Raw genomic sequence first — 12,628 nt, 5'->3', positions numbered from 1 at the left:
TTGATAAAGCAAGACTTAGAGCAGTCAAATGTCTGGCCACCCAGCCTCACCTGGGAGATACGCTTGGACTTGGACCTAAGGCTTCTAAAGTGCTAAACTGTGTCCCCTCACCCCTCCGGTGGATGGTATTGTGACGTTTCTCTTGGAGACACAGAACCAGTGGGGTTTTCTATTTTATTTTATTTTTTTATTGCCTATGAAGAAAATTGGAGGCTCTCAATTTACTATGCATTTACCTTAAGATAAAACTTAGCCCAGGCTGGGAATATAGCCTAGTGGCGAGTGCTTGCCTTGTATACATAAAGCCCTAGGTTCGATTCCTCAGCACCACATGTATAGAAAAGGCCAGAAGTGGCCCTGTGGCTCAAGTTGGCAGAGGGCTAGCCTTGAATAAAAAGAAGCCAGGGACAGTGCCCAGGCCCTGAATTCAAGCCCTAGGACTGGCAAACACACACACACACACACACACAACAACAACAACAACAACAACAACAACAACAACAACAAAAGAAGCAAGAAAAACTTGAACCCTAGATTTAATCCCCAGAACGGTAACAAAATAAAACATGAGGCAAGCACTCTACCATTAGGCCACATGACAACCAACACCCCCACACTAACCACTGCCTTCAACACAAATTCTGAAAGCTGAAGTGTTTTGTGTTTGTTCTGGGAGTGCCATAATCGACCTGGCTGTGGGACTCAGCTTTTTGCTGGGACCCTGGCAAGTTTACTTTATATATTTGGTACCTGGCTGTACTCTCAGAGTGGCCAGACCAAATACAAGAAGCCCAGTTAAATTTGAAACAACAGCAACAAATTTTAGTCTAAGTTTATCCCACGCAGTCTTGGAATAGAATAATTTGCTGTTACATATCTGCAGTGCAAATTGAAGGGAACATTCTGTGTTTCATTTGCAGAATCTGACAACACAAGGGGGTTCTCTCAGATGATCTCACGAAGCCCTGATAATCTGCAATCATTTTCCTGCAGGACTGACCTCTAACCTTCCTTGGTATACATCTGGGAAAGCATCAGATCTTCCTTCCTTCCTTCCTTCCTTCCTTCCTTCCTTCCTTCCTTCCTTCCTTCCTTCCTTCCTTCCTTCCTTCCTTTCTTGTGTGCCAGTCCTGGGGTTTGAACTCAGGGCCTGGGTGCTGTTTCAGCTTTTTTTTTTTGCTCAAGATCTAGCGCTCTACCACTTGAGCAACCATTCCACTTCCAGCTTTGTGATGGTTAATTGGAGATAAAAGTCTCATGGACCTTCCTGTCTGGGCTGGCTTTGAACTGTGATCCTCAGATCTCAGCCTCCTGAGTAGCTAGGATTACAGGGATCAGCCACCAGCAAGATTTGCTAGTTTAAGCAGTAAAAAGTAGTACAGTTTTCCCAAGTAGATCTACCACTAGGTGGCTTCAGAGAAAGTCTGTGATGTGGATTCTGGGAGATGGATGAGCCAAACCCAAAGCAGGGTAGTGGAAGACCCTATCATTCACTGAGTGCCTGCTAGATGTTTATGTCCAGCTTCTCACAACACTTGTGCAGTGGGCACTAACCTTAATGCTATCTTAAATGAGTTTTTTTTCCCATTAATGTAAGGCCAGGTACCATTGGCTCATGCATCTAATCGTAGATGCTCAGAAGGCTGAGAGCTGAGGATCAAGGTTTGAAGTGTAAAAACACACAATGACTCTCTTGGGTCAGACATGAATAGACAATAGATACAGGAAATTTCATCAAGGCAATTTCCTTTTGCACAAAAGGGTGCAATGCCATTATTCTACCCAGAGCTAGGCAGGCACACTGTGCAGAGCAGTCTGCTAGGTTTTTAATCCCAATCCAAACTACCCCCTCCTTGTCAAGGAGTTAGGCTCACATTCTGTTTCTTGGTATGTTTTTTTTTTTTTCTTGCCAGTCCTGGGGCTTGAACTCAGGGCCTGAGCACTGGCTTCTTTTTGCTCAAGGTTAGCACTCTATCACTTGAGCCACAGTGCCACTTCTGGCCATTTTCTATATATGTGGTGCTGGGGAATCGAACCCAGGGCTTCATGTATACAAGGCAAGCACTCTACCACTAGGCCATATCCCCAGCCCTAGGCTCACATTCTAAGTGCAGTTGATTACCAAGGTTAGAAAGGAGGCTATTTAATGCGTATCAAAAGTTTAAGTTTTTTCCCCCCCTTCTTACAGTTGGCCATGGGCAGGACTGGGAACGAGGTAGCTGGCAGATACAGTTGGAGAAGGTTGTAGAAGTCCGTGGAAAGCTCCAACAGGCTGGCTGGTCACAAGCAGCACCCCTTGATAATTGTATTTTATTCTTTTAACTTTGACACAAGATTCATATTTCTAACGTGGCTGTCTGGTCACACACAATACAGATAATAGTTAGCATTGAGGTGAAAAAGCAAAGAATTCCAGGAAATATCAATACTATATGCAAGACAGAAGCACTTGGGTTTGACAGAAAAGACTGCTTTTTCTTACAGAGCCAGCCTAGGCAGGAAACAGTGCAAGACTCTGATCTCCAGTGAACCACCAAATAAGCCAGAAGAGGAGCTGTGGCTCAAGTGGTAGAGCACCAGTCTTGAGCAAAAAAGCTAAGGGAACAGCACCCAGGCTCTGAGTTCAAGCCCAAGTACTGGCACACACACACACACACACACACACACACACACACACACACACAGATTACTCAATCTATCCAAGATCACTACTAGTTAGTAAATGACAGAGCTAGGACATAGGCCAAATCTGGTTGCCTGTAAAATCATCATCATCATTATTATTATTATCATTATATGTTAGTTGTGGGGCTTGAACTCAGAGCATGGGTGCTGTCCCTGAGCCTCTTTGGGCTCAAGGCTAGAGCTCTACCACTTGAACCACAGCACCACTTCTGTTTTGTTTTTGTTGTTGTTTTGGCCAGTCCTGGAGGCTTGAATTCAGGACCAAGGCACTGTCCCTGAGATGTTTTTGCTCACGGCTAGCATTCTACTACTTGAGCCAGAGCACCACTTCTGGCTTTTTCTTTTTCTTTTTCTTTTTTTTTTTTTTTTGCCAGTCCTGGGCTTGGACTCAGGGCTCAGGGCCTGAGCACTGTCCCTGGCTTCTTTTTGCTCAAGGCTAGCACTCTGCCACTTGAGCCACAGCGCCACTTCTGGCCATTTTCTTTTTTTTTTTTAATTTTTATTATCAAACTGATGTACAGAGAGGTTACAGTTTCATACGTTAGGCATTGGATACATTTCTTGTACTGTTTGTTACCTTGTCCCTCATACCCCCCTCCCTCCCCCCCTTTCCCTTCCCCCCCCAGGTGTTCAGTTCACTTACACCAAGCAGTTTTGCAAGTATTGCTTTTGTAGTTGTTTCTCTTTTTTTACCCTGTGTCTCTCAAATTTGGTATTCCCTTTGAATTTCCTACTTCCAATACCAGTAAAAACGGTTTCCAATATACTCAGATAAGATTACAGAGATAGTGTAGGTACAACCACAGGAAGGTGTTTCTGTATATGTGGTGCTGGGGAATTGAACCCAGGGCCTCATGTATACGAGGCAAGCACTCTTGCCACTAGGCCATATCCCCAGCCCCACTTCTGGCTTTTTCTGTGTAGGTGGTACTGAGAAATAGAAACCAGGGCTTCATGCATGCTAGGCAAGCACTCTACCACTAAGCCACATTTCCAGACCCACTTACAGTGTTTGAGTGGTTCATTGGAGATAAGAGTCTCACAGGGACTTTCCTGCCTGGGCTGGCTTCCAACCATGATCCTCAGATCTTAGCCTCCTGAGTAGCTAAGATTGCAGGCATGAGCCACGGGTGCCTGAGTTATTTATATTGACAAATTACTGGTACACACTTGGGCAAACCTGAGCAGGTGGCAGAGTGAGCATCCTCAATCCAGCTACAGGAATCCAGTGCTTTGTGGACCAGAGCTTCAGGCTGGATAGGAGAGGTGGAAATGTTTTCTAGTCATTGAGATTATCAATCTCCTTCAGTATCTTGTCTCTTTGGTCAAAGCCAGTTCTGACTCTGGATCTTCAGAGGGTGTCAGCTTCTTGTGGCACCTCTGGGGCTTGAGGAAGCTGGAATTCAAACTGGCATTTTCAAGGTCACTCAGGACTTTCTCCCTATTGTGGTTGTTCATTTGTAAGGTTGAGTGTATCTTTCCCCAGGTAGGAGCAGATCTAAAATTTCTATGCCAGGAGGACCTAAGGAGGGATGAGGGCACAGTGCTCCTGTTGCCTGCATTGGAGGTTGCATGTGCATTTCTCACTGTTGGATAAGGTCTGAGTACTAACCTTCCCTTCCTTCCTTCCTTCCTTCCTTCCTTCCTTCCTTCCTTCCTTCCTTCCTTCCTTCCTCCTCCCTCCCTCCCTCCCTCCCTCCCTCCCTCCCTCCCTCTCCCTCCCTCCCTTCCTTCCTTCCTTTTTTATGCCAGTAATAGGGCTTGAATTTAGGGGCCTGGATGCTGTTCCTTAGCGTTTATGTGCAAGTTGAGTGTTCTACCACTTGAGCCACAGCTCCACTTCCAGCTTTTTGGTGGTTAGTTGGAGATAAGAGTCTCATGGACTCGTGTGTGTGTGTGTGTGTGTGTGTGTGTGTGTGTGTGTGTGTGTATTGTGGGACTGGAACTAAGGCCTAGGCACTGTCCTGAGTTTCTTTTGCTCGAGGCTAGCACTCTGCCACTTGAGCCTAGCACGACTTCTGGCTTTTTCTGTTTATGTGGTGATGAGGAATTGAACCCAGGGTTTCATGTGTGCTAGGCGAGTACTCTACCATAAGCCACATTCCCAGCTCTTGAATTTATTTTCTCTTGTGAAATACTTTGCAGCAGAAGCTGATTCATCATCCCACTAATCAATCTTTCTTTCTATCTTCCTTCCTTCCTTCCTTCCTTCCTTCCTTTCTTTCTTTTCTTTTTTGTTCTTTCTTTTTTTGTTCTTTCTTTCTTTCTTCCTTCCTCTCTCTCTCTCTCTCTCTCTCTCTCTCTCTCTCTCTCTCTCTCTCTCTCTCTCTCTCTCTCTTTCTTTTTTTTTTTTTTTTGGCCAGTCCTGGGCCTTGAACTCAGGGCCTGAGCACTGTCCCTGGCTTCCTTTTTGCTCAAGGCTAGCACTCTGCCACTTGAGCCACAGCGCCACTTCTGGCCGTTTTCTGTATATGTGGTGCTGGGGAATCGAACCCAGGGCCTCATGTATATGAGGCAAGCTCTCTCGCCACTAGGCCATATCCCCAGCCTCTCTCTTCCTTCCTTCCTTCCTTCCTCCCTCCCTCCCTCCCTCCCTCCCTCCCTCCCTCCCTCCCTCCCTCCCTCTCTCTCTCTCTCTTTCTTTCTTTCTTTCTTTCTTTCTTTCTTTCTTTCTTTCTTCTTTCTTTCTTTCTTTCTTTCTTTCTTTCTTTCTTTCTTTCTTCTGTTTTGCCAGTCCAGGAGCTTGAACTCAGGGCCTGAGCACTGTCCTTGGCTTCTTTTTGCTCAAGGCTAGCACTCTGCCACTTGAGCCACATTGCTACCTCTGGCCTTTTCTATATATGTGGTGCTGAGGAATCGAACCCAGGGCTTCATATATATGAGGCATGCACTCTTGCCACTAGGCCATATTCCCAACCCTAAAGTTTCTTTTTCCTTTTCCACTTGGTCAAACCACTAGACACCACATGCACCAGTTCATTGCTTCCCTTGTAGTTGTGTGAGCCATCCCACTGAGCTCTAGCACATGAATGGTGGTGGAAGCAGAATGAGCTACTTCTAGGCCTGGGCTTGAGACATCGTTTACACACAAACCTCTCTTGTTTTCCACAACTGCTAGTACCCTGACAGCTGCATGGAGAAGATAAAGCAGGATCGGTCAGCCTCGGTGCCTAAATAACTTTGTGGAGAAGTTTTAGGGTTTGCCTGAGCAACAAATAAACTACAGCTTTTCTTCATAAGGCACTGAGGTTAGCAGTGGGTTTTCATACCTGTTAGTTCACTTTAACTTCTATTTGCCCATATTTCTATTGGATCTTTATGTCTAAATTTAGAAATGTTTATTATTAGTAGTATGTTTTCAGTTATGAATCTGTGATCAGTTATATATATTGCAAATATATGCTATCCTGTGGCTTCTTTTTTATTCTATTAGTACTATTTTTGGTGCACAAAAAATATTCACGGGGGGGCTGGGAATATGGCCTAGTGGCGAGAGTGCTTGCCTTGTATACATGAAGCCCTGGGTTTGATTCCTCAGCACCACATGTATAGAAAAGGCCAAAAGTGGCGCTGTGGCTCAAGTGGCAGAGTGCTAGCCTTGAGCAAAAAGAAGCCAGGGACAGTGCTCAGGCCCTGAGTCCAAGCCCCAGGACTGGCAAAAAAAAAAAAAAAATAATAATAATAATTCACAGAACCATGGTTAAATGCATAGCTCTTTCTCTTGATGGTTAGTATGAATTTACATCTATTCATATATAACTTTTCCTTCTATAATGAAGAATATGTTCTCCCATATGGCCATCTTATTTACTTATGGTTTTGGTATTTCATGTTTTGAGTTACAATCCATTTGACTGTTTTTTATACCCCCTCCCCTTTTTTTTTCTGGCTGGTCCTGGGGCTTTAACTCTGGGCCTGGGCACTGTCCCTGAGATTTTTTTAAGGCTAGCACTCTACCACTTGAGCCAGAGCACCACTTCTATCTTTTTTTTTTTTTTTTTGCCAGTCCTGGGCCTTGGACTCAGGGCCTGAGCACTGTCCCTGGCTTCTTTTTGCTCAAGGCTAGCACTCTGCCACTTGAGCCACAGCGCCGCTTCTGGCCATTTTCTATATATGTGGTGCTGGGGAACCGAACCCTGGGCTTCATGTATATGAGGCAGGCACTCTTGCCACTAGGCCATATTCCCAGCCCATAATTTTTTTTTTTATGTTTTGTCAGTGGTAGGGCTTGAACTCTGGTCCTGCTTGCTGAGCTCTTCAGCTCAAAGCTAGTGCTCTACCACTTGCGCCACAGTGCCACTTCCTGTCTTTTTCTATGATTAGTTGGAGATGAGAGTTTCACAGACTTCCCTGCCTGGGCTGGTGTCAAACTGTGATCCTCAGATCTCAGCCTCCTGAGTAGCTAGGATTACAAGCATGAGCCATGGCGCTTGGCTCATGTGACTGCTTTTTGAGGGTATGGTATAAAGGGGACAATTTCATGAATGTGTATGTGTGTGTGTGTGTATCAAATCTTTACAACTCTATCTATTTATAGGTTTTGGTATTTGGTAGACCTTCTGTGTATCTACTCTCCTTCTTCCTCTTCTTCCAACTCTTCTTCCTCCTCCTCCTCCTCCTCTTCTTCCTCCTTCTTAACTTTCTTGAAGTCCTAAAGATGGAAGCCAGGATCTTATGCATGCCAGGGAAATACTTTACTCCTGAGCTACATCCTCAGCTCACATTCTGCAATGTGTGTCTGTATGTGTGTGTGAGTGAGTGTGTGTGTGTGTGTGTGTGTGTGTGTGTGTGTAGGGACTTGAACTTAGAGTTTCATGCTCTCCCTTGGTTACTTTGTCTAAGGGTAACACTACCACTTGAGCCACAGCTCCATTACAGCTCTTTACTGGTTCATTGGACATAAGAACTTCACAGACTTTTCTGTCCAGGCTGGCTCTGGAACCTTGATCTTCAGATCTCAGCTTCCTGAGTAGCTGGGATTACAGACAGGTGTGAGCAACTTGGGGCCCAGCTACTTTCTGCAACTCTTGAGCCTTACATTCCCTTTTATATATTTAGAACCAGCTTGTCAAGTTTCACCAGATAAAATGAACATATACTAAGGTGTTGAATCATACACTCGTGTCACCCGCTGACACGTGGCTGAGGGCCACGGGGAGGCACTAACCGAGGTGTCCCCCAGGGTCAGAATTCTTGTCTGCCTTGAGGGAAATGTAGACTCCCTTCTGGCCTGTGCAACTTCTTGTCAACACACAGCAAAAATTCAGTAGGTATTTGTTAAGCCATGGAGTGAGTGAGGTCAATAGATAGTGACCATCAAGGACACAGATTAAATTGTCCAACTGTGCCGTCTAGAAATTTCTTTCTTCTCCGCATTCATCCCTACGGTGTCTTCTGGCGGCAGCTGTCTGGAGACTGGTGGTGCCTGTTACCTCCTCTAAGTAGCTGATAAGAATAATCAAGAAGAGTTATTTTGTAATAATACAAGGTTATTACAGGGAAATGGGGCAGAAAGAAAGAATGCAAGACTGCTCCCAGATTCCAGCCATAGCCAAGAACAGATGAATACTTCAGGGCTAGAGTATGTTCTTTATTGAGCCATCCCCCCACCCCCGATAGAATCCAGTCATCCTTCCTCATGAACAAAACCTTCGCTTTAGTAAAGCCAACATTTAAGTCTTCATGTGAGTTGTCTATGTTTTACCTATGTATTCATGAGAAGCAATCATTTTTTTTTTTTTTTTTTTTTTTTTTTTTTTTGCCAGTCCTGGGCCTTGGACTCAGGGCCTGAGCACTGTCCCTGGCTTCTTCCCGCTCAAGGCTAGCACTCTGCCACTTGAGCCACAGCGCCGCTTCTGGCCATTTTCTGTATATGTGGTGCTGGGGAATCGAACCTAGGGCCTCGTGTATCCGAGGCAGGCACTCTTGCCACTAGGCTATATCCCCAGCCCCGAGAAGCAATCATTTTGCAAAAATAAATAAATAAATACACACTACAAATGGAGCCAGAGGGGCTGGGGATATGGCCTAGTGGCAAGAGTGCTCGCCTCGTATACATGAAGCCCTGGGTTCGATTCCCCAGCACCACGTATACAGAAAATGGCCAGAAGTGGCGCTGTGGCTCAAGTGGCAGAGTGCTAGCCTTGAGCAAAAAGAAGCCTGGGACAGTGCTCAGGCCCTGAGTCCAAGGCCCGTCGGACTGGCCAAAAACAAAACAAAACAAAGAAACAAACAAAAAAACAAATGGAGCCAGAGATCTAGCTGCTGAATGAGGGCTAGGTGCTTTCAACCTAGCCTAACTATATATAGGACATTTTGCGGGGAGGGAGGTGGAGAAAAAGGTAATGGAGCTTGAATTCAGGGCATCACATTCTCCCTTGGATTTTTGACTAATGCCCTACCACTTGAGCTACACCTCCACTTCCAGCTTTTTTTTTTTCTTTGCTTGTTAATTTTAGGTAAGAGTCTCAAGAAGACAAGAGACTTTTGTGCCCTTGCTGCCTTTGGACCGCAATCCTCAGATCTCAGCCTCCTCTGTAGCTAGGATTGTCCACAGGCATGGGGCATTAATTTTCTCTACTTCAAAGCTTCCTCTCTCCTGCCCCTCATCCCCTAAGAAGATATAGCAAGCTGATTTTTTAAAAATAGTTTCTTCTTCTTTGGCTTGGCCTTCCCTAATGGTTTAGGAAGCACTATGTCTGAAAGAAACCCCGAAGTGGTTTCCTCACAGGAGCCTCCCCAGGGCCCCCTGGATTTGTCTAGAGGCTGTGGGATAACTGGGGAACTTCCCGCATTCCCGTGGAGAAGGGCCAAGCCTGCTGAGGAGGGATCATCTCACTGAGGGAATGTGCTGGCAGAGCTGAGGTGTGTCATCATAAAATGTCCTGAAGGGCACCATGGCTGCAGAATTTTAGTTCCAGCTCCCTGGGGAGTCAGATCTCTAGACCTCAGGCTCCTCTCTATTATTTACTTTCACATAGTTTACTTTCCTACACTATCATTTACTTTCATACGATTTAATGGACTCCTTCTGTTTACTGGAATACTCTGCTAAGGACAGGGCGCTTGACATCTTCCCTATAAATGGAAAATCAATAGCCCTCACCACAAATAGAATGAAACTGGGCCAACCAAGTCCAGAGCCCAGAACCTAGAGTACTTTCAGGGACCTTGGACAATTGAGATCTGAGGATCAAAGTTCAAAGGCAACCCAAGGCAGACAAAGTCTGTGAGACTCTTATCTCCAAGTAATCACTCCAAATTTGGAAGGAGAGGTACGTGTGGCTCAGGTGACAGACTGCCGGCCTTGAATGAAAAAGCTATAGAACAGTAGCTAAGCCCTAGTGCCAACATACACACACACACACACACACACACACACACACACACACACACACACACACAAATAGAAGAGCCAAGTGCCAGTGGCTCACAACTGTAATCCTATCTACTCAGGAAACTGAGATCTGATGACCACGATTCAAAGGCAGCCTGAGCAAGAAAATATGTGAGATTCTTGCCTCCAATAAACTACCAAAAGGCCAGTGAAGCTGTGACTCAAGTGATAGAGTACTAGCATTGGGCAAAAGAGCTCAGGGACTACATTCAGGGACTGAGTTCAAGCCCCAGAACTAGCACACACATAGACATACAGACACACAAAATTAGAAGAGAAAAAATAAATATACTGAGTATAAATGAATGTATATAGTCAGAGATATATTCTTATTGGTGCTATCATAATCATAAAATACTAGTTAAGGAATTTTCAATGGAGGATGGGACCCATCAAGGACAAAGTGCCCATGAAAGTCAGAGCACAGCTTTAGAATGCATGTAGCTAAAATATAAACATGACAAAAACTCGAGCCAATTTTGCCTGCTAAAATCTATAGTAACCCCTCTCCCTTGTTAAAAATAGAGATTAGTCACTACAGGTCCACTTCTGGCTTTTTTTTTTTTGCCAGCCCTGGGCCTTGAACTCAGGGCCTGAGCACTGTCCCTGGCTTCTTTTTGCTCAAGGCTAGCACTTTGCCACTTGAGCCACAGCGTCACTTCTGGCCATTTTCTATATATGTGGTGCTGGGGAATCGAACCCAAGGCTTCATGTGTACAAGGCAAGCATTCTTGCCACTAGGCCATATTCCTAGCCCCTGGCTTTTGTAGTTAATTGAAGATGAGAGTCCTTGGGACTTTTCTCCCCTGAGATGGCTTTGAATTATGATCCTCAGATCTCAGCCTCCTGAGTAGCTAGCATTACAAGCCTGAGTCCCTGGGGCCCAGCTACTTTGGTTATTATTATTTTTGCCAGTCCTGGGCTTTGAACTCAGGGCCTGGGCACTATCCTTGAGTTTCTTTTTTTTTTTTGGCCAGTTCTGGGGCTTGGACTCAGGGCCTGAGCACTGTCCCTGGCTTCATTTTTGCTCAAGGCTAGCACTCTGCCACTTGAGCCACAGCGCCACTTCTGGCCGTTTTCTGTATATGTGGTGCTGGGGAATCGAACCCAGGGCTTCTTGCATGCTAGGCAAGCACTCTACCACCCAGCCACATTCCCAGCCCATACCTTGGTTATTTTTGAGGTAAGATCTCCCTCTATGCCTAGGCCATCCTGGGCTATGATCTTACCTGTGCTTCCTTGTGTTATGGGGGGTAACAGGTGTGTGATACTGCACACAGCCTTTGTGCTTCTCTTGCAGCTGTGTGTAACAGTGGGCCTGATAATGCCCATGAATCAAGATGGAGTCTCAAGAGCTATTATGACTGGCCTCACCTAGACCTGAAATCTCCTATTTCCTGCTTTCCAAATAGCTAGGATTCCAGCCCTGAGCCACCATGCCCCACTTGCACTGTTTATTTTAAATCAAAGCTTAAACTCAGAACTTGGGCATTATGTCCCTGAGCTTTTTTGCTCTAGGCTGGCACTCTATCATCTGAACTATATATAGCTCTACTTCTGGCTTTTTGGTAGTTAATTGGAGATAAGACTCTTACAGACTTTTCTTCACAGGCTGGCTCTGACTTGTAATTCTCAGATCTCAGCCTCTGAGTAGCTAGGAGTATAGGCGTGAGCCACTTGTGCCCAGCTTGCACTGGTTATTATGGCCTTACTTCCTGCCTGGGTGTGTGACTGAGCCGCCAGTTCCTGAACACTGCATCCATCTTCCCTCCCAGGAGTCTAGTCTTGTGGACTTTTCTACCCAGACCGCCCTGGCATCATGATCTTCCCAGTCTCAACCTTGCACATAGTTTAGGGTGAACCCAGCCACGGATTGAGAAGGTGGTCTCTCTCATCATGAACTTCTCTGTTCAGACAAGTTCTCAACTTTGATCCTTCTGTTTTCAATCTCCTAAGTAGCTAGGAATATAGGTGTGAGCCCCTGATGCCCAGATTTTGTATCTTGGATTTATAATTTTCAGAGTTTCTCTGCTTCTGTGAGCCGGGGTCTGCAGTAGACCGAGGAAGTGAGTGAGCGCTTTCAAGTCCATTACCCATGCAGGCAAATATGAAATAGAACTCTGGTCTCCTCAAGGCTGGTTCTGACACAGTCTTCCCTGTGAAAGGTCCAGAAGGCCAGGCATCTAGGCATCTGGGCCTCTGCATTGCTTGCAGGGTTAGGACCCATCCAGGACTGTGAATTCACTTTAGGGATGCAAGGAAGGGAGGGAGAAACCAGCAAAGACCTGGACTCCACATTAGCAAGCATTCTGCCTCCTCATGCACGGCCATCTTGCCTTTGGACATGCTGTTCCCTCTTCTTGAAACAACATCCTCTCATGTTCTCACTTGAGCTCATGCATCATGTGCTACGTCACTGGGGAATTCTCTGCCTTCCAGAAACCTCTGACCCTCTGTGCATCAGGATCAAGTGACGTTTCTCCGTGTTCCCATTGAACCAGGGGAGTTGCTAAGTCATCATTACAAATGCAGAGGTTGAATTCTCTC

The sequence above is a fragment of the Perognathus longimembris genome, chromosome 13 (assembly GCF_023159225.1).
Source record: "Perognathus longimembris pacificus isolate PPM17 chromosome 13, ASM2315922v1, whole genome shotgun sequence".
Classification (NCBI taxonomy): Eukaryota; Metazoa; Chordata; class Mammalia; order Rodentia; family Heteromyidae; genus Perognathus; species Perognathus longimembris.
The sequence above is the reverse complement of the archived record's forward strand: the minus strand, read 5'-3'. Positions refer to the sequence as shown.